Source organism: Larus michahellis, chromosome 2, assembly GCF_964199755.1.
Source record: "Larus michahellis chromosome 2, bLarMic1.1, whole genome shotgun sequence".
Classification (NCBI taxonomy): Eukaryota; Metazoa; Chordata; class Aves; order Charadriiformes; family Laridae; genus Larus; species Larus michahellis.
This window is the reverse complement of record NC_133897.1, coordinates 43016686-43042924: the sequence shown is the minus strand read 5'-3', so window position 1 is coordinate 43042924 and position 26239 is coordinate 43016686. Positions and strand designations below refer to the sequence as shown.

At 40.9% G+C, this 26239-nt stretch overlaps 1 protein-coding gene across 2 annotated transcripts in view; it reads right to left on the bottom strand.

The window, feature by feature from the left end:
• Positions 1-22011, bottom strand: part of RARB (retinoic acid receptor beta) — a 333265-nt gene extending 311254 nt beyond the window's left edge. The window contains exons 1-2 of one of the 2 annotated variants that reach the window (XM_074575050.1): positions 21940-22011; positions 11988-12082 (exon numbers count right to left, since the gene is read on the bottom strand). The gene's annotated coding sequence lies outside the window, so the exon portion shown is untranslated. Of the gene's footprint in view, positions 1-11987; positions 13583-21939 lie in introns of those variants that run through there. The other variant, XM_074575051.1, reaches the window with a different exon arrangement.
• Between the last annotated feature and the right edge of the window lie 4228 nt (positions 22012-26239).

Genomic DNA, 26239 nt, shown 5'->3' with positions numbered 1-26239 from the left:
TATTCCCTGCTCTCCTGATTTCCCAGCAGTGAATACAGTGAGCTCTACCCTTGCAGTCTGATCCCGAGTACCATCCAGGTGGTTTTGTATTTTAAGTATCAGCCAGTGGGTGGTTTTGCATTTTGTAGCAAGTTGAAAAGGTCAAGAGGCAGTTACCACCTATGGGTTGATAATAACACTGTATACAAACACACATAAATGTATTTAAACCATCTATAAATAGATTCTATATCAGTTATGGTTATATACAATATGTATTAGTTTATCCTTATATAAAAAAAACCTTTATCTATATTAAAAATACATCCAAAATTACACATAAAGACACACACATATATATAAAAATAAAACATACAATATAATTACTAACAGTATTCTCTTATTAGATCTAATCACATCAATAGCCAAAAATAAGCTAATAGATACGAAAGTCACATACTAGGTATTTGAACTTTATTTGATACTAGGTATTTGACCTTTAAAAATTACATCTTCCAAATCGTGGTACCTCCAGTATTTCTCTACATGACTTTATACTAATTTTTCTTCTTCTTAAAGAGCCCTTCCTCTCCTCCTTTAACATAATATTACAGTTTATTCTATTTCAGTACCTGGTAACAGAGCACTCACTTTGTAAAAGTACCTTTCTGATAGCTCATCTCTTACACGTATGTATTGCTCTGCAAAGAAATAAAGCCAGAAGATATCGAACCAGTTTTCTGAAGCTACCATTTTAGAAAAAACTATGACCAACTAAGAAAAATATGGTTGCGTAATTTTTAACAAAACAATATGGAACCTGATGCGATGCATTAACGGTCCATAATGTTATTGAACAAGACTACAAGAGAGACACTTTACTTGCACTTGCTTGTCAGACAATTACTCTCTGCTACTGTAATACTTCATGTGCATACTTCCAAGGAAGACTCATGAATGCACAGGTTCATTAAGGGAATGAGAGAATCGATTGTAAAATGGAAAAGGCCGAGTGAGGTCATATTTCAAAGAGATGAATATGGTACACTCCATTATGTTGTAATCAGCCTCTCTCTTTCATCCTAAGAACTGTAATAGTCTATCCTAATTTTCAAAAAAAAAAAAAAATTCTCACTGCCTGCATCGTACCTTCATCCCAAATACAGTGAGGAATTCAAATGTGCTGCAGGCAGTTTCCATTTACCATGGTCTTTGGAGCAGACGGTATTGATGTTGCTGACCATTTTTCTCCTTAATAAGAAAAACATTCAAATGCTACTAATATTGCTGCCTTGGCAAACCACATTTAATAGATGGGACTTGCCCTGTACATGACACACAGAACATCAATCAAGGCTGAATTTTATTTCAATTTATTATGGTTGCTGTCTAAATGAAAAAATGCTTATATCGTTAAAATGTCTTACAATATAAATGTGCAGATGATGTAATCACCCATTTTGTGAGAAAATTCTGATTTTGATTAAAAATATCTACAGTTGAATTTCTAAATATTTAATAAATGCAAAACAAAAAAAACACAAGCACATTAAGAAACCTCAGTAATTGGTATCTGGTGTAATATCATGGTTGTGTGCTTGATAGCTTTTATCTTTACAAGATGAGTTTATAAGGTATTCTTTTAAAATTATACGAGCTGCCTTTTTGTTAAAATCATCCAGAATAAATTACTTTAATTTTGACTTCAATCAGTACTCTCACACATGTGGGTTTTTTTTTTTTTCAAGTTATCATTTATCACAGTTCTTTGCATGCTTTAGCCAGCTGTCTACAGACTCTGAACCTAGTGGCCTGCAAAAGGCCCGTAAGCTTTCCCAGCTAAGCAACTCTGGCCACCAGACGATTAACAAAGGGCATAAAAAACTATAAGAAAATAGATAACGCTCAATTTCAGAATTGATTAGAGGGCACAAACCTGTCCCAGCTGCAGAGGCAGAATTTAGGGCTCGGCACAGTCCCACTGGCGCACGCAGTGTGCGCTTTCACCAGGAGCTCCGTGCAGTGATGGCTCTCCTAGCTGCTACATCCAGAATTGCACAAAACAACGTGTCCAAAGTAATGGCCATGCTGCGCTGAGTGCTATAGATTGCCAGGTCATCCTAATGGTATTTAAACCTCATTAAACTGTCATATACTCTCTACATATATTATTAGCATACAATTATTATATTAATACAATACTACGCCCTTATAAACAGCTGGCTCTTTCTGCTGCATTCATTTGGTAATGCTCAAAAGTCCAGAGCCTAAATGTACTGTAACACATAGAATGATAAATACTTACGAAATTTCATGAGCCTATAGCAGGCCAAAAAAAAAAAAAAAATCATTTTCTACTAGAAAACAAGACTTTTGCATGGATCTGTAGGCAACTTCCTAAAGTCGTCCTTACTTGGACAAAAGTATTTGAAACAGAGTTTGGATTTAACCAGCAAAAGACTGAACTGCAAAAACAGTCTCTCAGCACATACAGGAAACCATGATAAGATGCGACAAACAGATGGGTAGTACAGATACACACTGCATCACTTAGTGCTCAGTTCGTCAGGTAACCACCACTCATGCACAAGTCCCAGCATCTTTGATAAGGGGGAAGGCAGCGTGCAAGGTCCTTGCATCGCACTGCATTTTATCATAACCAAGAATTGAGGAGCAATTTGAACTTGGCCTTTTTAAAAAAAACAATGGATAAATAACTGGAAATGAAGGAAGTGTGGGAAAGCTACATGACAGATAAATGGGACTTTTACAACGTTGCATATTGTAAAGTTTGCCAGAATGTGTTGAAAGAAGAGCTGGCTAAATCACATCCTGCTGCAGCTGTCCAACTTTATAGCTAAAATGTTCATATTAATTCCATTAAACAATTAGAGAAGGAAATCCAAAATATTATTACAAGTATGTTGGCTTGACACTGTCTTTCTTCCAGATTTAATAACAGATACAGTACTCTCAACTTCAAAGGGTGATGAATTTATACAAATTGTGGGCATTCACACCCTCAGGGCCACAAAGTAGTTGTCCTATGGAAATCCTACAAAATCTAAACTTCACTATACATTTCTGAAGACATTTTAGAAAAGAAAGGAAGGATATTCTAGTAGTTATGGAGCTGGCCTGATATTTAGGGGATCTCAATTTAATTTCCTTGTCTGCCAGACTTCCCTTCATAATCCCAAACTAAATCATCTTCCTTGCCCAGTTTCTCATCTTCAAAATAGAGAACGCCATTTAAGTACCTGAATCCAGTAAGTTTTAAACAAAGGAAAAAAAATATATTCTTTTCTTCTGTATTTTTATTTTCTCCACAGTTGGAAAGTCACCTGAAAGCTCAATCTTCCAAAGGCTTTGACTGTATGCTGTTGCTTACCTTGAAATCAACAAAACATACCATTTAAGTAACATGCCTTATATGTTACAGGTCTTAATGTCATTGGAGAGCCTTCCATTTCAAAGCTACTGCTCTGTGATAAAAAAGATATAGAAGAATGAGCACTAGGGAAGTTAATAAACAAAATGCATTCATGGCCCATTACTTCAAATAACTTTACTATATAAATAGTCCACTCATAAAATAATGGCCTCAATTAACATTTAATTCTCACACAATGCATTTGTAATGTACTGCAGGGATTAAAAGTTCTGCATGAATATCACTACTCTAGAAGTGCGACAACTTACAAGAGAAGTACTGATATATTTTCCACTTGATTAAAAACAGTTCCTAGTCTTTTTTTTTTCTTTCCCTCTCTTTCTCTACAAGGCCACCTTGTCCTAGAAGAATTATAAGAAAAGATAGACTACTATGTGTTGGAGCTCCCAATCTACTAGCTGATGATGATCCTCAGCCTTGCTTTGAAAATTGATAAGCACACTAGTGCAGCACTACTACAGAGGAGTAAGCGAAGAGGTCCCACCACCCTGGCAGCCCTGTGACTTTGGGAAGCAAGTGATGAGAATTCACCGTGTAAGCACACGCTTCAATCCTTTTTACAACAACGTGGAATGAAGCAAGATTTCTGAGACACTCCCGCCCCCAACAGCTAAAAAAACGCCAGCACTGCCACTGCAGGGAACAGACACATGAGGGCAAGACCAAGGCAACAGTGGAAGAGTCTTTCTGACATTATGTGGACATAATGCATAAGCAGATGCGATGCTTGTAACTTGATAGATCCAAATGTCGTGTGAAAGACCTCCCCTCGCTCAGCAATCTTAGTGTTTTCCAAGCTAATGCATTCTCTTTTAGCGCAGAAAATTAAGAAGTTAACTGGGAAAGAGAGTATCTTTGTAATATGTGGTTGCTTTTATCCTGCAACACAATGACTGAGCATTGATGAGATGATAACTCAGTCAATTAATCAAACACCAACAAAACACATTCTAACAATGACTGCCGCATTCATGGTGTCATTTTAGGAACTGACTCCAGTACACACAGATATTTTTTTGTCCCATGGGTTTGACCTGAATCCTAATGAAATCAACTGCTAGAAGAAATCAAGCCAGTACAAGCCACCAGCTTTCAGGGCAAGCTGCAAAACCTGCTGAAAAAGCCAACAAATGCTTCCCCTAGAAGCCAGGAAGGAAGAAGGCCAGAAAGCTCCTGGAAATCTAAAATGGACCTCACTGTACTTTGATGAAGAAGTGCTTTGATGGTGAAGTGATGGATTAAAAAAAAATATTAAGAGTTAGCATAAGACAGAGATCTAAATATAAAATCCTGCCAACACCTACTATCCTCCAAATGTGTTTAGGGTCATGTTAGGACTTCTGCCTGTGGGTTAGTCTAAGGCACGAAAAAAAATTAATTCAAGGAAAATGAAATACACAAAAAAATAAAACCACTTTTTAGCTATTATTTTCCTCGCAAGTATTGTCTTATTTTAAATTTATTGTTAATACAGTATGTTAGTAGTTGTCCCTAATAAGCGCTGCATACATCCAAGAAAATTGCATGCACTGACAAAGACGCTTCTAGTTTTGCACAACACACGGCTTTTTTATGGTATGTTCTCTCCTGAAAACTACTCCCTCACAAAATGAAAATTCAGCAGAATCTCTAATAGCTTTCATATTTCAGTCTAATAGGTAGCGTGGCATTGCACTGCCACCCACCTTTGCTACAATATTGCACAGCACATTTAACAGACATTTGCTTCCTTCACACAGTCCTTATGTGCAGCTTCTGCAGGACCTTAGTATTAACATTTAACAGAGTCTATGAGCATAAAGCACATTTATGAACACCTGCTAGAACATTTTATTTGCCTTAAGAGTTTTATTATAACTGTTAAATTTTCCTGCTATGCTTTATGGGCCAAATCCTGGTCCAGTTTTAGCCTAAACTTCCATTGACTTCAACAGGAAGCAGATTTGATTGTATGTGGGTTTCCATTCAAATTCAATGCAGCTTTAAACAAAATGGGATCACTGGTAAGGACAATACCGGACAGAAAAAGACAGTGCCTAGCAGCTCTAAACAAAACCACTGAACCCAGCCTTCAAATAGAATTAAAAATAATAATAAAAAAACCTACACCCACAAGTCTGTAGCCTTCACACTGCATTACAAAACCTGAGGCTGGAAGTACAAGGCAAACTGGTATCCCGTCCACAAAAGCCTATGGCCTCCACGCCTTGGTGGGATGTTCAACCATCAACTACTCCTTCTCGGATCACTCACTGATGCTCCCATTATGAAAGTCTTTGTCTTTTGTATTAAAACCACCAAAGGCCAGAATACAGCCATGTCAGCATTGATATCCTCTGACCCATCCAGTCAGTCACAGCCCTCCGCAACAAGACAAGACAGCCTGGAGCAAGGCACACAGAGCCAGAAGGTGTAGCTGGGGAACAGTCCAAGGTAGATGTTGCAGAGGAAGCCATGCCAGGAATCTGACTGTCCTGAAGATGTTCTCTACAACTGTTTCTCTTCAACAGAGTTTTACCACCATTACTGGAGATGTCAGTAATGCCCCTGTGAGACTGAACGTGACTACATACAAGTGAGTAACACAGCTCCTGACAGCTTAGAAAGATAATAACGGAGGACTCCATGAAGTCTGCTTGGAACTCCTTTAAGAGGATTTAACCTCATTTGAAAATATGCAGACACTATTTTGACCATTGCTATAGAAAGCCTTAAAATAGTAAGACAGCCAGCTAGTAAACAGTAGACAATATGGCAATGCCACTTCTGTTTCACAAAAGCTTGACAGTAAATGCTTGATTCAATGCATACTATTAAGCCTCCCAAAATCTAAACAATTATAAAAATGAAATTATAGACACAATGATGAATGGCGACAGATGAAATGTTAACAGATCTAGCACCATACACAAAAATCATTGATTTTCTCTGATTACTACTTAGGTGATCAGAGTGTATGAGGTCCTAGTTGCCTGGTTGCTCTAGATTTTATTAATGCTCCAATATCAGACACCCAATTTGGAAATCAATGCTTACTTCATCATTTTTCTCTGAAGGATCCTATTATTCACAATTGATTTAACAGAAATGAAAGGCTTACCATTAACAAGACCCAGCTGCTGACACTTCTTAGATGAATTATTGAACTTCTAAAAGTGAATTAACTTAACCATCACCAAGACTTATTGTCTGATGTTTCTCATACCAAAGTCAGTGTATTTATAATTACAGAACCAAGTAGTAGAAAGTAGCTTCTTTGCCACCTCCTTAAACACCCACCATACACACCAAGTAAAAATTAAGATTTGCAAAGATACAAATAGGAGTTACGCACCAAATCCAGTCAGTGGGCGCTTAGTATCTAACTGCCTTTTCACACCCTTTATCTTCATCTTCTTTCTAAAACTCAAAGATACAGGCGATTTCAGGCTTCAGAAAAAGGAAATCCAATTTATGGCAAGTTACATCTTTTGCCAATGAGATTACTACAGTCAAAGATCCCTAGAGCTGACCATGCCCTGCCAAAAAGCCTACACAAGAGGATTATTAATTGCCTTTAGGTACAAAGTGAAAATCCATCTTATGAACTGAGATAAAAGTAGCAAATATTAGACAATTGCAAGTAGAAGTAGTATTACAACTCCGTCTGAAAAAGCAATGTAAATGTACAAAGCAGAAGGCCTATGTATAAAATCTGCCATCTGAGCTAAGGGGCTATCTGCTCAGAACATAAATCCATCGTGCCCATTTTCCAGTCTAAAAAGGACTATGCATCGCCCAGGGTGAATTCAGTTCCTTGTGTAAGAGCTTTTGTCCTACAGATTACACCCTGATCAAAAGTGCAATACCAAGAAAGAACAGGTTCAGAAGGGCAATCCATCAGACCAGCCCCTGTGTTGTAATCCTAAGAATTATCAACTTCAGCCTCAAACACTGTGCATTCCCCAGCAGGTTCACTTCTAATAATGCTCTTCACGAATCATCATTAAGAAGGGGTGATAAAAACCTTAAGTGTAAATGATGTAACACCACCCAAGCAACTTAACTGTCAAACACCCGAGGACTTGTGGCAAGCAATATGCTATCCTTAAGCCACAGGCTAGCAGGACCACAGCTGTCTAGAGGCATATCAAGAACAACTTGATATTAAAATTCATTCAGCTATCAAAACTAGTGAACATTTCAGGCCTTACTAGACTTCTTGCTAATCTGTACTACCTGTCTGAACATACTTTCAAAATTCTATAACAGCAACTGCTGACTCCTTCAGCGTTCATCATACTTGCAGAGCTCATCTTGATTATACCTACCTCTGTAACAGCTCTTCAGCTCAAGACCAAATTGAGACTAGGTGCAATCCACTCAGAAAGTCCTCTGGATTATCAACACAAATTTCTGCTTTCCTTTTATGGTGAAACGATAAGATGACATATCTGTTCTATACTTTTCACACAAGCTGAAAGTCAACGACTGCCCAAAATCACTAGAGCTTCTTCTCAAAGCCCTCAATGGATTTGACTGCTCGCACAATGCTGGAGGCAAAACATCTGGGCCTTTTTTACTAGGGTTAGTATCTGAGGAAGACACTCTTAGGGCAAACCAATCTCTTCTTGAGTACTGTATTTCTCCTTCCCAAATCCCTCCCTCTGTTTTAACCCACATCTTACTGGAACTAACTTTTTAAAATTCTGCTTACGTTGGACAAAAAGTTTAAGAATTAAGGAAAAAGGGAAGGAAAGAAGCCCAACAGACAGAGCTTACAAACTCGTAAGTCTTACATTCTCAGGAAAACAGGCCAAAATAATGAAGCTACGATTATGTTGAAAATACTGAGGTACCCAAATTTTTTGATCTGCCTCTTCTCTATAGAATAACACTTTTGAAATGGAGGTTGGCTGGCCATATATGAAATTTGATAGCTGTATAAAACACATAAAAGCAAGAAGGTTATAACTTTTTTAGAAAAGACATGGACATTGGCAGATTTCCTGCCTTTCTTGCACTCATTTTTTCCAGTATTTCCCACATTGTGAAATACCTCTTAATGTCATAAAGACAGAGCAGATTGCAAAAGTGGACCTAGGGGTTCCAATGGGAGAAACGCGGTCAGAATCTGGCATTCAACGAAGTTTCCACTTCCATATAGGTTTCATTTATTTCTCAGTTTAAAAATAAGACCATATTTTGGCATGTAACTAGAGCTGCTCCTACAACGCAAAAGAAATAACACTGCTGGCAAACCTCAAAGCTGTTCTGAGACAAAACTGTGTTGGCAGAACTTTTAGAAAACTTCTTTTTGACTAGAGGCAGAATTCAACACCAGCATAAATGGGAAAAACTTCACTGAAATCAATCATGTTACACATGCTTACTTATTGCAGGTCTGAATCCGCATTAAGTACATATAATGCAAATATATTTAGTTGACATGGAATTTAAATTATGTTGAACCAATTCTGTTTATCTTCTACATGTACGTAATAACTTAGCATCGAATTCTATGATCATTCTTCTGTGAACACTTTTTCCTCATAAACAAATGCCACCGTGCTATTTACTAAATACCGTGACCATGCCATGCTCATGTCTTTGAATGTAACAGTTATGCAATTCAGGTGCCCAATGGCTAGGATAGGGTGAAATTACAGCTGCAAGATCTATATTCACAGAATCACAGAATGGTTTACAGGCATGGAAGAAAATAACATAAATCTGACATTTCACAACTTCTGAGGGTTTGATTTTGCAACCTACTTTCTAAAATACCTTTTTTGCACGTCATACCCAAGGTTTTTTTTAGACCATGAATAAGTTAACTGATGTGCAGTGGTGCTCCTTCAACATAGATCACAGCAAGATTTGATTCTCAACTTCTGATTCTCAACTTCACTATAGCAGAGACCACCATGAAAGCATTCAGGTACCTGAGCATAGGTGCCATGCCCTTGGATATCCAGGATATAGCTGGATGATGGCTGCAACAAAGAATTTAGAAGGAAAACAGCATCACTTTAGATCAACTGTTGAAGGCAACTGAATTGAGTCCTTCTTGCCAGAGAGAAATAGCTACTTGAACATTATAGTGATACCAGACTGCGGAGCTAAGCTTATGGGTTCAAGGAACAGATCACAGCAAGGACCTCTTTTTTACCTCCTGCCTGGGAAAAATAGATTGTTCTTCCTTACTGTGAAAGTAGAATGGGCAACAGGAGCATTAAATCAACCACCACAGACAGGCTGCAACAGATACATGGAAGCACGATAACCAAAAACCTAGGAGTTTCCAATGGGTACTGTTCCTCCCCTTCTTTAGCGGTTGTCTGATCCCAATTTTGGGAAAGCTCGTGATTTTGGTAAGGTGATAACTTTTGCCTAATGAACAGAGGTAAGAGAAGAGAAACTGATTTTTAAACTTCCATATCTTATCAGACCTCAACAGAATTTCATTGGCTTAGAAAAGAAAAAGGCATTGAAATTGTTTGAGAATTATCATCTTGCCAAATACCAAGATCTGCTGCAAGCAAAGGAGGTGTAAAATCACCTCAAAGAAAAAGCAATACAGAGCTTAAATACGTAAATATTTCTAAAGCCAAGTTCTAAGGACAGGCTACTTACCTTATAGTTGACTTAACCTTAAATGCAGTTGTTCAAGTATTGAATTGAAAAGCTTCAGTGTTTTGTTTAGCCTTTTTTGTTTTTTTAAACTGTGGTTTTTTTAACCTGTTATACTGTCACTGAAGATAAAAACAACAAAGAAACGTAGACTGGATTTATTCACCTTCAGACTCTTAAGAATTTGTACCCAATGCACAAACTGCACAATCCACAGCGCACAAACTGCTTCAAATAATTCAGCTAAGCACATTTGCAACACTTGATTGTACAAGTCAGGCTGCCTACGCATAAGGTATCTTTTCAATAAAATCTAGTACTTATTTTAGATGTTTATTGACTTTAAACAACTCGACAAATAGGAAGAAATATAAGAGGTGATGATTATATGTTCAGACTGCAAATTAATGCGATTAATTTCACCACCAATGTAATTAATACATTGACCAGACAGGTAGAGTTAGACCTTCAAATAAACGTAATATGCATCTACTTTAGGACTGAAATTCCACCCAGAGCTCTCATTGAGAATAAATCACACATTTTTTTTGGTGTGGTATGCCTATGAACTGGTGTCACAAAAATCATCAAATCTTCAGGAATTTAAGGCCAATTTGCTACTGAGTATAGGAAGACATGATAATCATCTTTTTATTTCCACAGTGGAAATAATGTACTACAGGTGTTTCAGAAAGACTTTGGTTTTTTTTAAAACAAGCAGTCTTTTTCCTTATGTTACCAAGCCTAACAGAGGCACATTTTTATTTAGGCTAAATCATGCCTTATGGGACACACTTAAGAGGATGAAAAGAGGACATGCAACTGGCATTTGAGACATATTGCCAGTGCAAAGCTGCCAAAAGCACACAGCAGGGAGCATGTTTTGGCTATCATGAGCAGAATAAGCATGCACTCCTTAACCACTGCCAGCTGGCATTTCTTTCCAAACACAGAATGCTCACTAGGCAGTTTGGAGACTGGACATACTCCTACCCTTAAACTATGCTCCCATAAAAATGCGCTGCTGAGATACCTCATTAACTGTGCCTGTCTCCTAGCTTACTGCCAAATGAGAAAGACCAAATGACACAGAAAAATCATACGTTTCTCCCTATGCACAAAAAAGTACTTAAAGTATATCCTAACATACTCTAGTGCCTACAGCAAGAGAGAGCTTTTAAGAGTGTTGGAAGAAGCCTCTGCCAGTATCTCAAGAAGCAGAAATGCTGTCACTACTCCATTATAGACAGATAGAAAAAGTGAAATACAGAATACCAAGAAAACACAGCAATGAACATCAAGAGCGGCTGGCACTGTGATTATAAACTATACTATCACATTTAATACAATCTCTAGCAATCCTTACAACAGAGATGCTCTCTGCTTTATGTGCTGGGGCAGATTTGTGGGTAGAAGATTAATGTCCCCCTCCATCTGCTAATGACTATATGGGTCCCCTGAGCTTTGCACCAAGGGTACTTTGCCCTCAGGATGAAACAAGAAATGACAATTTGTGTTTATTTCTACACACACCTACTATTTCCAGCAACACTCCCAATTGCTAAATGTGTATTATTTCAACTTTATCTACCAAAACCATATTTTATCATGGTAGTTCAACTGTGATTCCAATTAGATTTTCAAAGAGATCAGTTAAAAGGAGAACAAACCAACAGGGGGGCACTTTTCACTTTTAAAGTGCTTACCTGACACAGCCTGCGTCGGTATTTTCCCTGTAAGTGCTCTATTCATTAACTTTTCACTACATTTTCAAAGCCACTCCACTCTTTTGGATTTCCCTTTCTCTATCACTGATAGCCTGCTGTCATGGACCAAGCACCTCTGAAAGAAGAAATGTACCGGAGACTGCCATGCAAAGGAGAGGGCACTAATTAAAGTCTTAGTTTCCTTCAGGGGATTCTGTGAGTGGATTTTAACTTACCTTCGTAACTGTACCTTTGCTCCTGAGAACTGGAAGCAAGTCAGAGGGAGCCTGACACCAGGGCAGTCTTCATGGACCTAAGCCAGTTTGACATTCTGGAAGAACAAGGGGAAAAAGCAGTTACAAAGTGCTTGAAGGAATAAGTTTTGAAGGAATAAGGCGAACATACTCATCAGAACAATGACACTCAGGACAAAATCAGGGAAGATCTTAATACTACCTCCAATATCCACAAATGAGAAATCAAAACCAGAGCATTGCTTCACTAGAGTCTCAGAATGCGGGTGTCTGAGGTTCGTGACATGCTTCCTTTCTTCTTCTTCCCACTCAACACCCCTATCAACACTGACCCTCTTCTCAGTACCAGCTCAAGGAAGAAGTAGGTGTCCATGCCAAAATTCACTGTGAGCATTTAAGGGAATTCCAGGGCCTGTGTTTGCACCAACACATGCAATTAACTTTCCTCCGTTTAGTCAACTTAACTTAACTGGGAAGGAAAAAAAAAAAAAAGCTGAAATACTTTTGCAGCTGAAACATCAACACAAGAACATACTACTCTCTTTAAAAAAAAAAAAAAAAAAAAAAAAAAGAAATGTGATTTCAATAACATGACCTCTACCAATCCTTTTGATCCAACTAGACAGTTTCTGTCAACACCTCCTGCCCAACAAGCAAAGCACAAGAGAGAAAAGTCAAGCGAGAAAAGGAAAAAATAAAAGAAAAAGGAAGACGAAAAAAGGAATTGCTCTGTACTGCCCTTTTTCATCTTCCACAGAGAATTGCCTGGTCTCAGACAGACTCTACCAGAGTGCAGAAACTGCAGCCACAAAAGACAATTCCCATTTTTCTCTCACAACAGCAGCACTGCAGAACAATGTGTGTTTAACTAACAAAGTGCTCTGCCTGTCCAGCCCTTAGCGCTCCTAATATTACTTTGAAAACACTTCTCTACTGGTTTCCCAAATCAGGAAATACTCTAAATCAAAGATATACACTCAACATTGTTAAAACTGGTTGTAAAAGCCAACCAAAAAAACCCAGCCTGATTTTGTATAAAAAAGCAGATCTACCAGCAAAGCTATTTTCATATCGCAATCTTGTTAGAACTAGCAGAGCTGTTCCCATATTTCTGATCTGAATCTAGTGATATTTGGCCTTTTTCTTATGGTTCCTCAACAACATATCATGCATTTCAGCTTTCATTTAAAAATGAAAGAAATAATCTTTCCCTTTTATACATGTACAATGCTGGAAAACATATCCCGAGTACGATATAAATACACAGAGCAGCTAAAAGGGATTCAAAACGGCTAATATCTCCTGATTACTAAGTCACTCTCCAGTCCTTTTGGGAAGCCTTATAGTTGAAAAGCTTGAATCTCAATGTCAAAAAAAAAAAATATATATATTGCAAAGAATATTAAAGACAAAAGCAGGACTCAAGAAAGATAAGTGCCAAAGCAAAAAGCTGCAGCTTCCCTTTCCTGCTGGGTGTAAGGGACAGCGTATCTTCTGCCCAACACCCTTCTGAGCAAGAGCCTGCTCTCCTCAACGTGCCTCCTCAATTCCCACCCTGTGGTCTGTACAGGTGGGCAGGCCCCGGAGAGAAAAGCCAACGAAGCCTATGCATCCTAGAGAGCGCCGACAGCAATCATTCAAGCTTTTATACAAGCCCATTGTACCTCTGCAGAAAGGCCACACTCAATCTGGCCCACAAAGAAAATACAGCAGCCTAGATTGATAGTATCTACTTACACTGCTGCAGGTTATATATATATACACTGTCTCTGACAGTCTGAAAAGCTGAACAAGGGGTCTTAACTTTTAAGCCTGAATCACAGCTAGCATATTTAAGTCAAGTACTGGTAAAAGGCGTTTCATGTCATTTACAAAGAAACAAAAACATAGTTGGTTTGAAGGGGGGGAAGCAGGGGGTTACTGTGGATACATTCCTCCCTCCTTCTCCCACAAATAAGCATGTATGCACACAGACACACAGGATAACAAATAAACTTGTTCTCCACTACTGATTTTTTGGACTTGAATGTATAGGCGTCAATATATAAAGTACATGTTATTTCAGTGAGATGCTTCTTGAATGAGTAATGCTGGAGGAATTACAATTCATGTAAAATAGATTATTTAGTCATCACTAACTCAAGAAAAAACTGAAGTCTTAAGGCAAAATTTCTGGGGATCTCTGGTGATGTCATTATGACCTCACACAGACGCCCAAGACAGGAAGTGCTGATATTTTGTCTGCCTTAGCACAAAGTTAGTTCTGAGAAATAAGAAACAACTCTTTGAGAAAAAGAGAACATCTTATATTCAAGCTGTATATCACAAAACACAAATGGTCAAACATGATGCCACAACTAACAACGGTGAGCCTCATCACATCAGGCCCAAAGGACACGTCAACAATCAATCTCAGAGAGCTTCATTAGTCATTCTATCAAAAAACAAAAAAAGGCACTTTTTTATTACACAAAACTGTAACAGCCATTTCAAATTTGTATGTGTTACATACCTTCCCAGATTTGTGAAGAACTCACCTACACTAACCAGAGCCAAGTCCAGCAAAGGCAACCACTTGAAATGCCTTACGTTTATTTGTCAGAGCTATTCTCAACTCATGGCAGCAACACTGCGACTAGTCATGGCAGCAGCACAGTACAGACGCACTTTGCCCCACAGACCATTTAAACTTGTTCCTTTTGCACATGCCCTTTACGAAATCATTTTTATTCTAAATTATGTCCACCACAAGTACTACACAAAGGGCTCTTCTGATCCCCCAAACAAATAGCTCTTCCCTTCATAGAACCATAGGGTTGGAAGGGACCTTAAAGATCATCTAGTTCCAATCTCCCACTAGACCAGGTTGCTCAAAGTCCCATCCAACCTCACCTTGAACACCTCCAAGGATGGGGCATCCACAACTTCTCTGGGCAAACTGAGCCAGTGCCTCACCACCCTCACAGTAAAGAATTTCTTCCTAATATCTAATCTAAATTGACCTACCAGTGGCCAGTCCAGCCCTAACCACGACACTACCCTCTTTCAGTTTAAAAACGTTACCCCTCAACTTGTCACTACACTCCCTGAAAGAGAGTCCCTCCACGTCTTTCCTGTAGGCCCTTTTTAGGTACTGGAAGGCCTCTATAAGGTCTCCCCGGAGCCTCCTCTTCTCCAGGCTGAACAACCCCAACTCTCTCAGCCTGCCTTCATAGGAGAGGTGCTCCAGCCCTCTGATCATCTTTGTGGCCCTCCTCTGGACTTGCTCCAACAGGTCCATGTCCTTCTTATGTTGGGGGCCCCAGAGCTGGATGCAGTACTCCAGGTGGGGTCTTCTAAGAATATAATTAAAAAGACTATTTAGCATAACTCTTATGATACTTATTTTCTTTGTAGGAAGTCTTCTTACAGAATCAGAGTAATTTAGGCTGGAAAGGACCTCCAGAGGCCACGTCCTCCAATTCCCAGTCAAAGCAGTGACGATTCTGAAGTTAGATCAAGCTGTTCAAAGTCTTCTCGGATCAAGTTTTTAAATCTCCAAGGGCAAATTATGCAACCTTCACAGACCCCGGGTCAGAGCTTAACCATTTTCATTGTTAATTTTTTTTTCCTTATGCCAAGTCAGAATTTCCCCATTTCAATGTGTGATGACTGCACCTCACCCTTTCTCTGTACAGGCAGCAATTCACCTTCATCTTCTATTCTGCAGGCTGGGCAAACCCAGATCCCTCGGCATTTTCTTGTACACCATATGCTGCAGCCTCCAATCACCTGAGCAGCCCTCCTCTGGGTTCTCTCCAGTTTGCCCTTACCTTTCTTGCACCAGGGGCCAAAAACTGGACATAACATTATACCAGGAACAGCCTCGTCAAGAGCAACAGTAACTCCCCTCAACCGGGTAGCCACACTCTTGCTAATATAGCTCAGAATGCCATTAGTCTCCGTTGCTGCAAGAGCACACTGCTGACTCCGATTCAACGTTACTTTTTAATCACCACATCCTTTTATTCCTACAATACCCCTACCCTAAGAGTAAGGGGTTATAAGAAAGCGAGTGATGTGGGTGGACACCAAATATCCCTTGGGCAATATTAAAATATAAAGAAGAAGCTGATGTTGTAGCTAATATTCTTTGTGAAAAACTTAGAAAGAAAATAAGTGGGACATGATCTTACAGCCACAGATGTCAACCCAAATTTTGCACGAGAAATTATGGCCACATATCTTAAGAAGCAGTAAAACTGCAAATCAGTACAGTAAACCTGAAAAGTACTCTGTTTCTTTCTTTCAATGAATTTTTAAAGGGAAATATTTTAGCTAAAATACTAACATCTGCTGATGGCTGAAACAAGGTGGCTGCTCCGAGTTAAAACTCTTTAAACTATTTATGAAAATGCAACAAAGGCTTTCACATATTTCACCTAGATCATAAAGCATTGCTTTACAGGTCCCCTGACATACAGAGCAGCATCAGCCACCCTAACTTTCTGATCTCAAAGCAAGTTCTCCTGAGGACGACCTCAGAGAAGCAGCACAAAGGATTTAACAGGAGAATGCACTGCTTTCATGAGTGGCATCTCAGATCACCTAAACACAGATCACTCTGGAACAGCATTTTTTACAGTGACCAAACAAAGAAATATCTACTCTTAAAAAAAACTGAATGTGGTTTAGAACATAGCTATACAACTTCCTGCAGTTGACCCCAGAAAAAATAAAAGACATACGATCTGTAACTTCCTTTGACTTTTCTTTGAACTCTAGATGGAAAGCTTTAAAGAGCAGGATTTTCTTATTAGTTACTTCTAAGATTTTTGCTAAGTTAAATTTCCAAATAGTATATAATGCTAAAATATTTGCGTCTACCAATACCATGGGCTAAAACATCCTCTCTTAAAGAAAAACAATTTCTAACCATTATTTTGAGATAGGGTGTACTGCATTACTTTGACGAAATGAGCAGTACATGCCACTCACTTGACAGCGTTAATTCCAATGCATTTGCAGGCAGTCTAGACATAGGTCAAAACAGATACAAGAGGAAGGAGATGTGAGAAAAGGAAGACAGGTTACCTGTACTGAGAGCAATCTTTCTTGCCCGACAGTGCAAAGCATGCCCTCACAGGGGGTGAGTCAGGTTTCATTCAGAGACCCATGGAAGGCAGCTTTCTATACAACTTCATAGGATGCTCCCCATATGCAAGAATGGGTTTAATAAAGATTCAATTTATCATTTATTTAAAGCTTGTCTTCTATTACTTTGCTACATATTGCTGCCGCAGGGAGCAGCTTTTTCATATCTGCCTAGATAAGAGCTAAAACCTCCAGAATCATGACTGCCAAATACTCCAACAATAATCAGCAGCCCTGGACCTTAAGATTATGCTGTGCATGTTCAAAACCTGCTCCCTTAGCAGCTGCAGAAGTTCCATCCAAGAGCACGAAATATGTTTTAACATAGAGAAATAGGCATGGAAATACTGATGCACACACACATGTGTATTCATTTCTGTACACTGCATAGGAAACGTAAGCAGAATTCTGCATATTACAGACACATCCGAAATAAATAAGCCTTCAGCAATTTAACAACAGTAACAGACATAGGTGTCTAATACTCTGCATCCATGAGAGAAAAGCCATGGCAAACGCATGTTGCACAGTGGTAGTGTCAATGGCACCTCTCCAGTGAGCCTGCCGCAACTCTGGAGACCCATGTGGCTCCTAGCCACACGCTGCTGGCTACCAACTCCCCACACCAGCCTGCTAAATGGGAGACAAGCTATAGCACTGGACGAGAAGTAAGAGAGAGAAATGAGAGCCCCTCCCGAGAGAGGTTCCTCTGCTTGTACCCACAGCGGCACAGGACTCAACTCAGGTCTGAAGTTTTCAACATGACCTGGAAAGGTTTTGCCATCACTGGTCTACCAAGACAGACAAAACCGGTTCTATGTGCAAAGCTTTTAAACGCCTCCAAGACTGGCACTTTTATTTCTCAAAGTTTAGGTTTTTTTCCCCCCTTCCTCATATCCTCTCCATTTAGCTTACACAGAGACCACCTCCAGAGTGCCATGCTAATTAGCAACAGCTGGCACTTTGTATTAAAAACAAAAATAGCCAAAAAAATCTAGTGAAAAGGGAAACTGAATGAGCTCATATGCATTTCATCATTTCATTAATATTGACATATTTTAATTATATACAAATAATTTTAATTCTGATCTGATGAGCAGACTTGCCATAATTGCTGAAAAATAAAGTCATAAATTAGGCATATGATATGTTAGGATCTATTGCCCTACAGACTTGCTATAAAGCTCTACAAAAATATAGATGGCTATAATCAAAGCTGGCAATAAGCAGCTCACTGTGTTCGGATATAAGGAAGAGGTGAACAGTAAAGTTAGACAGGTATAGAAAATAAATCCCAAACCTCCAAAGTATTACTTCAACAAACTAAATAAATATTTAATAAAAAGAAGTTCTTTTTGCTCTCACGAACATGAGCAGCTCCTTAAAAAAAAAGGAGCTTACAGGTAAATGTCCATTCTACAAATTCTCTACACTTCCCTGTATTTCATAACCATTTGGCTTTTTCCCAGTGGGCCTAATTCTGTTTTTTTATGTCTGTACTTCCTACGTGTTCAGCAATTTCTAATCTATCAACCTTGAATATGAACCAAACTGTGGATTACAGAGAATAAAAAGTTAAATGACTCTTCAACTCTTAAAGATTTCCCAGTATTGTAGCAAATGGAATGCTGCATATTGTTTTGAGGGAGGAAAATGCGATTTAACTGACATTTCATCAGTATCTTGGAACTCAAAGATCATGTCCTATAATATTGAATATTTAATTAGAAACACAACCTACGAAGAAGTGAAATTTGACATAATTTTTTTTCCCAATGTCTTGCTTAAGCTTTAACAATAGTTTGCACTTACAATATGTTTTGTAATAGACTCCATTATTATAATGAAGATCAGCTAAGCTATATTAGGGAATTTCAATAACTACTGTCTCCTCCTAATATATAAACAAGGAGAGAGTCAATGGTATTGAAAGACAAGAGATTTAATGCAGATAACTTATAGAGTTCAATGCTACAAGACATTACTGAAACAACAGGTTATTAAATGGGCAAGAACATATTAAAGCCTCACGCCTGAAGCAGCTGTTAGCTGAGAAGGGTTAGAAGAAGCTTCCACCATGACAAAGAGCACATCACAACTGCTCGCAACAGTTGGATGACACTGGCAGGACCTTGTATTGCATCCCACTGAGAAGTGGCAGCTTTTCAAATTGTTGCTGGTAACACATACCAGGAGAATCATGCCCCAGGGTGCAAAGTAGTGAAGAACTAGATCTTTGTCTTGAACATACTCGTGTTTAATACAAGAAATACAAGTATTAGCACAGATCTGGTTGAACCTGCTTGCAACTCTAACTTTACACATGCGTAAATCCACAGAAGTCAATGGGGACTTTGTTTATACTACACACGTCTCCCAACATACACGTATAGACAGAAGCATGAAAATGGCTGATCCCTTTCAGGCACATCTGGCTCAAACTCCTACTGTACACACCTGTGGGCACCTCATAATTGGGAATTTGCTATAATAATCCATTTCATTCCACGGAAATGTGGAGATGTGAGAGAATATTGAGCCTTCTACACCTCACTCACACTAGAGACCCATTACCCCTGAAACAAGCTAGTACCCATGCATCAGTAAAACATTTTTACTACAGATATAAACAAAACTCCTTCAGCAGAAAAGCAAACCAGCACCATGGTGAAGTGGTGTCACTCCTACGAGAGAACCTGATTTTCAAGTGTGACAGACATGCTTTTACCATACTGCCATTAGGGTGAATTAGCCTGAAAATACAAGTGGACTGCAAGACCCCTCAGCCCTGCAGGAAGGTGCAGAAGAGAATCAGACAAGATACAAGGTACCCCAAAGTGCGACCATCTGCTTTGGAGCCAGTTTTTGCACTCTTCACAAACAACGCTTAGTCACAGAATAATAACAACCTGGGCCGAGGCAGATCCTGTACTGGTAACCACTCTCACTTACTAACACCGTAACACTACTATACAAGGACAAATCCTGCAACCCTTCATCTAGCAAAATGTATTTCGTTGAAAGCTTACCCACATAAAAAGCTCAGGATCAGCCTTCTCTGATCATTAAATCAGACGCAGACAGATGCTGACACATCAAGCTCTTACCCAGGGCTTGGTTCATAAAGGAAAGATTTAATTAATATTTTAAATCAAAACCAGCCTTCTTGGTTAAAAACAAAGCAAAACACACACCAACTCTCGATGCTTTTATTTTAAGAGCACTGTTTTTTTCAGTTTTGCTTCCAACTCTTCCCAAATGACATAATCAGAACTGCAAACAAGTGATGTCCACATAGCAACTTCTACCACAGTGACACAACTGGTCTATATTTACATTGACACCACTTTACCTTAATTCTGTGCTTTTTCCACATGTGCAGGCTCTTGTACTAGGTAGTGTCACACATAATTAACCTATGCTCGCTAAACCTCATGAGAACTCTTTCAAAGGTAAGCTGAAGAGCAGTCTCAGCAAATCTCCTCTCTTTGGGTTGTTAGCGTCCTGTCCTGGTGGGCATTCTTTGGATCCAGCACTGCCCTTGGACAATATTCTGTGTTGCTCCACTAAATATTTTCTTTTCAGACCCCATGCTATTATTTCCCATCTCTCTTCAAAGCATGAAGTTAGACTGCTTTATGCATTAAATATATTGCCAATGATTTAGCCCTCCGTATTTCACATTTACGCATAGCTTGCTAAAACGCTATTAAGCACATCTCAGCCGAAGGCAAAATATCAACACTATCAAAACCAGCAAAACTCCGCCACAGATTCAAACGACCAAGCTGTCACTCTCAACACAAACGCACCCCTAGAAAATACCAAAACTGCATAAGCAGCATTCATAGCAATTCCTCGGGTCAGAGCCTGCGATACAGACACCCTGACGAGTCTTCACCTTGGATCTGTCGGGCATCTATCGCGGAGTCGCCGACAGCAGCAGCGGGGCTCCTGCGGACCCTCACCCGCAGGTCACACGCACACACACCCCCCAACCTCCTCCGGCGGGGCCAGGAGGTGCCGCGGCTGCGACACCGAATTTCGCTCCCAAGAGAAGCCGAACACACACCACCCCCCCCACACACACGCACACCCTCCCCCCGCCCGCCATCCCGGCCATTTACCCAGTTATTTCAGTAAATAACGACTGCAGGCGCGGGAAGAGGCGAGCAGCCGGCGAAAGGGCACCCGATGTGCCGCCGCGGCTCCCCCTGCCCCGGGGGGTTCTGTTTCCACACTCTCCATCACTTTTTCCAAGACGTATTCCTTTTTTTTTTTTTTTTTTTAAAAAAAAACAAATCTGTAAGCATCAAGTATGTTTTCTTCCTCCCAAACGACCACTCGTTTACGCAAAGGACGGGCAGCAAACGGCAGCAGCCGAGGGGGCGATTCCGCCCCGGCTCCCGGCTGTCAGGGTCCCGAGCGCAGTCTAGCGCTTCCCACTCGCGACTTTGTACCCCCGCATCTCTCCGTGACCACGCTTTTGTCTGACAAGGGGCTTCCCCCGCACCACCGCAGCCCCTCAGGGGGCTACACACCGCGGCCGCCGGACGCGCCCGGCCTGGTCCGGCCACCCTCACCCCGCCGACAGCGCGGCCGCCCCGCTCCGGAGTTGGATCGGGGCAGCGCGGCCCCCGCACGGACACGCGTGGAAGGAGGTGCCGCGTGTCCGCTGTGAGGGGACAGCGCGCCCCGCTCCCCTCCTGCCCTGCCCGCCTCCTTCCCCCCTCGCCGGAGGCGGCGCGACAGGAGGGGGGGAAGCCCTCCCCGCAGCCGCCGCTTTACCCCCCAGCTTTACCTCGGCAGCCTCCCGCTCCCGCCGCCGCCCCGCCAGTGCAGCCGGCAGCGGCGGCGGCAGCCCCGGACCCCCCGCCCCGCCCCGCCCCGCCCCCTGGCGGGGCCGCCGGGGGCTCGCGCGCCCCCTTCCCGCCCGCGCGGGGTGGGGTGCGGGGGGGGGAGCGGGGAGACGGGCCCCCTCCGCCATTTTGCCCCCTCAGAAGGCCGGCGGGGGAAGGTGTGGGGCGGGGAAGGGGGTACGGCGTGGCCCCCCCCCCCCAGCCTCGGACGCCTCCCAAGTGGAGTAGGAGCACGGACCCGGGGGATCAGAGGAGTCGCCGTCCCCGTCCTGCCTAGGGCAGGGCAACAGGACGGGCTTCACCCCCTCCCGCCGGCCCCCACCCTGCAGAGCGGAGCCGCCGCCTCTGTAGTACTCTTTTTTAGTTTCACTGCTCGGCCTCTGCATAAAGTTTTTCCCTCAGCAAGCTCCCGGGCTTGAAGGACCTTTGGGGCCTCCTCCTGCCTGGGTGCCAGGGCTGGAGTGACTCTCACACACCTACCCCGGGCGTTTGGTCCCAACAGGCAGCGGTGGGAGCATGCAGTACAAAATGTTAGATTTCCCGCTAGGGAAGGAATGCCGAAAGAGGGAGAAAAGGTGTGATGATGCTGAGGTGGGGATGGACAGTTGGCTGCAAGCTTTCCATCCCGGCACCTGGGCAGCCAGCGGCGCCTTCAGCCTCCTCTTGGCAGCTGTTCATTTCGGCTTAGCCACTGCGAAGTCTTTCGGAGATAAACACGGGCAAAAACACACTATTGAGATTTTTGACAGCTGTAATGAGCTCAAGGAAGAATTATGTAAACATTATTAAGTGTAATAAACACATGTCAGCATTAGGCAGTCTTGTGTAGAAATGGTGGTAAAAGCCATGGCGAAGGTTTTATTCATAATGTCTTTTTAACTTTATGTAGCCAGTGTAATAGGCCCTGTGCTTTGCTGTTGCCTCGACGGAAAATCGTTACCCAGTAATAGATGAGCCGGTTCGGAAGGAGAGCCACTGGGATACTGCACACTTTCATTCATAGATGCTGCGTATTAGAGGAAGTAGCAGGAGGCCTGCCAACTTTCCCAATTTAATTATTAAGCTGTCAGTTCCTGACTCCTTGTTTCAACTTCCTGAGGCAACATCTGGCTGTAATAACAAAAATAAATAAATAAAATAAAATCTGATCATTCATTCAGCAGCATTCTATTTGCCATGTCCTTTTTACTGCAACTTTTATGAAAAACTCAATAGAAGGGATCTGGAGCCAGCATCTCTCTGAACTACCCGAAAGTAGAGATGAGAATAGCTTCGGCTGTGATCCTCATATTTGAGCCTTTTTTCAACAAGTCCAGTGGTGTGCGTTTTAATCTTCCTAATCCTTCTTTTATTCAGAAGAACATCAGCATTTTTTTCACTGCATGAAGCTGAATGATATGACTTTGGGAGATAAAAATATAAAATCTTTTGCTAGCCAAGAATTTTTGCATTCTCATCAAACATTGCTTCAAAAGGGTAACGGTGGTCTCAGAAAAAAAAAAAAAAGCCATAAAGGATATCAGATTTAAATGCTACCAAATGTGAGCAAAACACTGAAGAGAAGTTTTAAAATATCTCTGACTGCATCTTCACATGTTCTGTGCGTCTGTTTCATATGATGTGACAGCTTCAGCTCACAAGTCGTTATTGCAGTGGCTTTTGGAACTGCATGCCTCTTTTTTTTCATATCCTCACTCAAATACACGCACACGCTTACAAAAATATGTATCTATATATGTACACATGCACACAGAGAGACAAATACAGAGTGACTCAGCTCTGCGTTCTACTTGTTTAATCAGTTTTCAAAAGCTCCAGCACTGTTTTCTTTTCTTATTTAAAATGCCTAAAGCCAGCTTTTCCCACATTGCCTATTTCACTGCTGGGGTGCAGAGCCTTGGACAAAGCTGTCCCATCTACGTTGCCTCCGCTGGGCTTCTCCTCCTTGGGTCACACTCTCCTAAATGCCTATCTGAAGGTCAGGATGTTGGCCCTCCATTCATCACACAGCAGCTTGGACTTACGCGCTGATCCTGCACACCCATCCTAGGGAATCCTAGAAGACCTTTCTTACTGACGGTCCCTTGAAGCTAAGGAAGGAGGTCGAGATCTGGAGGCAGAGGTCCTGCAAGCCCAAACTGCGATCAGATGGAATCAGGAATGCTGTGGGTTGACCACCATTGCCCACGAATGGCATTCTGCACCGTGTGTCACTTGTGTCTCTCCTGTGCTATGGACCAGTAGGAGGTGTAGCAACCGTGGTGGTAAGTACAAGTTGGGTATGTACGGTAGCAATGCCAAATTCAGTACCTCCAAGTGTGACTCGTTCCCTCAGTGCTCCTAGAGAAAGCTCTTCTGGTTTTCCCATTCTGTTAATTCTCGCTCCCTTCCATTAAGAAGTCAGGTGTAGAGATCAGAAGAGTCTGAAGTCAATGTTGCTGTCATTTGGGCTCCCATCAGAGGTTTGACATTACATCCTTTTTTTTTCCTTAGAAGTTTCCTTCCTCTTGTAGCTTGGAGGAACTTCTGGAACATTTTATTGATTTCTTAGCTGCTCTCCACTGGAACTCCTCGTAATTCCTGGCTTCCTAAGGCTCACCGGGTACTTTTTCTTTTATATACTCCAGTTCAAGCAGCAGAAAAGCTAACTATCCTGTTAAGTAGGGCAGACTTTCTTAAACCATTGAAAGAACTCTGGATAATCCTTTCGTACCTGTCTCCCATCCTCAAGTGAAATGACTGTGCCTCTTAAGTCCTCATAGGAGGGGACTGAATACTTTATATAAATTCTATTCAAGATTCTCCTGTTTTTCCTACAGTTCATGAAAGATCAGTCAGACTCTTCCTTTAGACTGTAAAGAAGAAAGAAAATAGAGTGAGGGGAAAATGTTGAAAGTGGATTTTCTGGTCAAATTCTATTTATCATTTTTCTACGATTAGCCAATTTCCAGTCATATAGCTCAGATTTATTTTTAGAAAAGTCACCAGGGATTAAAAAAAAAAAAGATTAGTCAAACCAAAACATTTCAAAATGCTCTGGACCAAAGGAATGTTTCTGAGACAGCAGCAAAGACTACGCTGGGTCCTGTGACCAGATGCACCTTTGAAAACTTTTGCGTAGTCTCTTGCTGTAGGAAGTAGTGTTTGTACTGTAGGAAGGATAATTTCTACTTGTGTACTTTAAGGAGCCTGTCATCAATTTCCCTACTTTTTGCTCAGGTGCAAAGTGACAACTTCTGTAGCATATATGAATTCAGGAGTAAAGAGGAAACTATGCAAAAAAATGAGCAAATCCTTTATAAAAACTTAATGAAAAGAAGGTGGAAGAACAATTTAACACAGAGAATTTCTCAATCTGCTAGTGAAGGTCAATAACATGATGGATAAGACCGCAACAGATGTATTTATATACTTACAAATGTGAAAGCAGAAATTAGGGTCTTCTTAAAAGTAGCAGCTGTTAATTGCCAGGCTCACGTACAGACACACACTTGGAGAGACTGCTAATTAACTGAATGAATAACTAGAGGAGTTTCACCTCTGAATTCCTTGCCATAGACCTAAGAGGTCAGGTGAGAGACTGTGATTCCCAGGCAGATCCCAAGCTGGATAACATTTGTTGTCTATATGGAGGCAATGATGTCCAACTGAAAAATAATTGCCTATGCAGAAGGAAGCTTTACCAGGGAAAGTAGGATGTGCTGATCCACTAGGGCCAGCATCAGCAGCTATTAAAACAAACTGACATAAAGAGCCTCCCAGATATCTGCTATCGTATGGTCTGGAGACATCAGCTCACATAAAACTGCAAAATGCTTGAGACTCGGAATCTAAAATTACTTTCCTTAATTAAAAGCATCATGTGCTGAAAGGAAGAAAAAACATCCTGCAGGACTTGAAACATCAGCCAGCAGACAAGAGAAATCCAGAATCCCACTGAGCTTGGGGGAATTTCTGCACACTTAAATGAACATTCGTTGCAACAGCCAGTGCTCACCTAAGGACATGATATAAATCCCAAGGTATTAATAATAACTCAATCCCTAGCAAAATATATATATTATTTTTTTACTACAAAATACCAGCAAGAAGGAACATGGAGTCTGTGGACAGAGTTTAGAGCATGAATTTTGTCTCTGTCATGCTTACTAAGTAACAGAGATGATATTTTACCTTTGGAGATGAGAAATAAAGCTGTGGTGCAATCAGACCATCATGCAATAATAACTGATCATGGCAGCT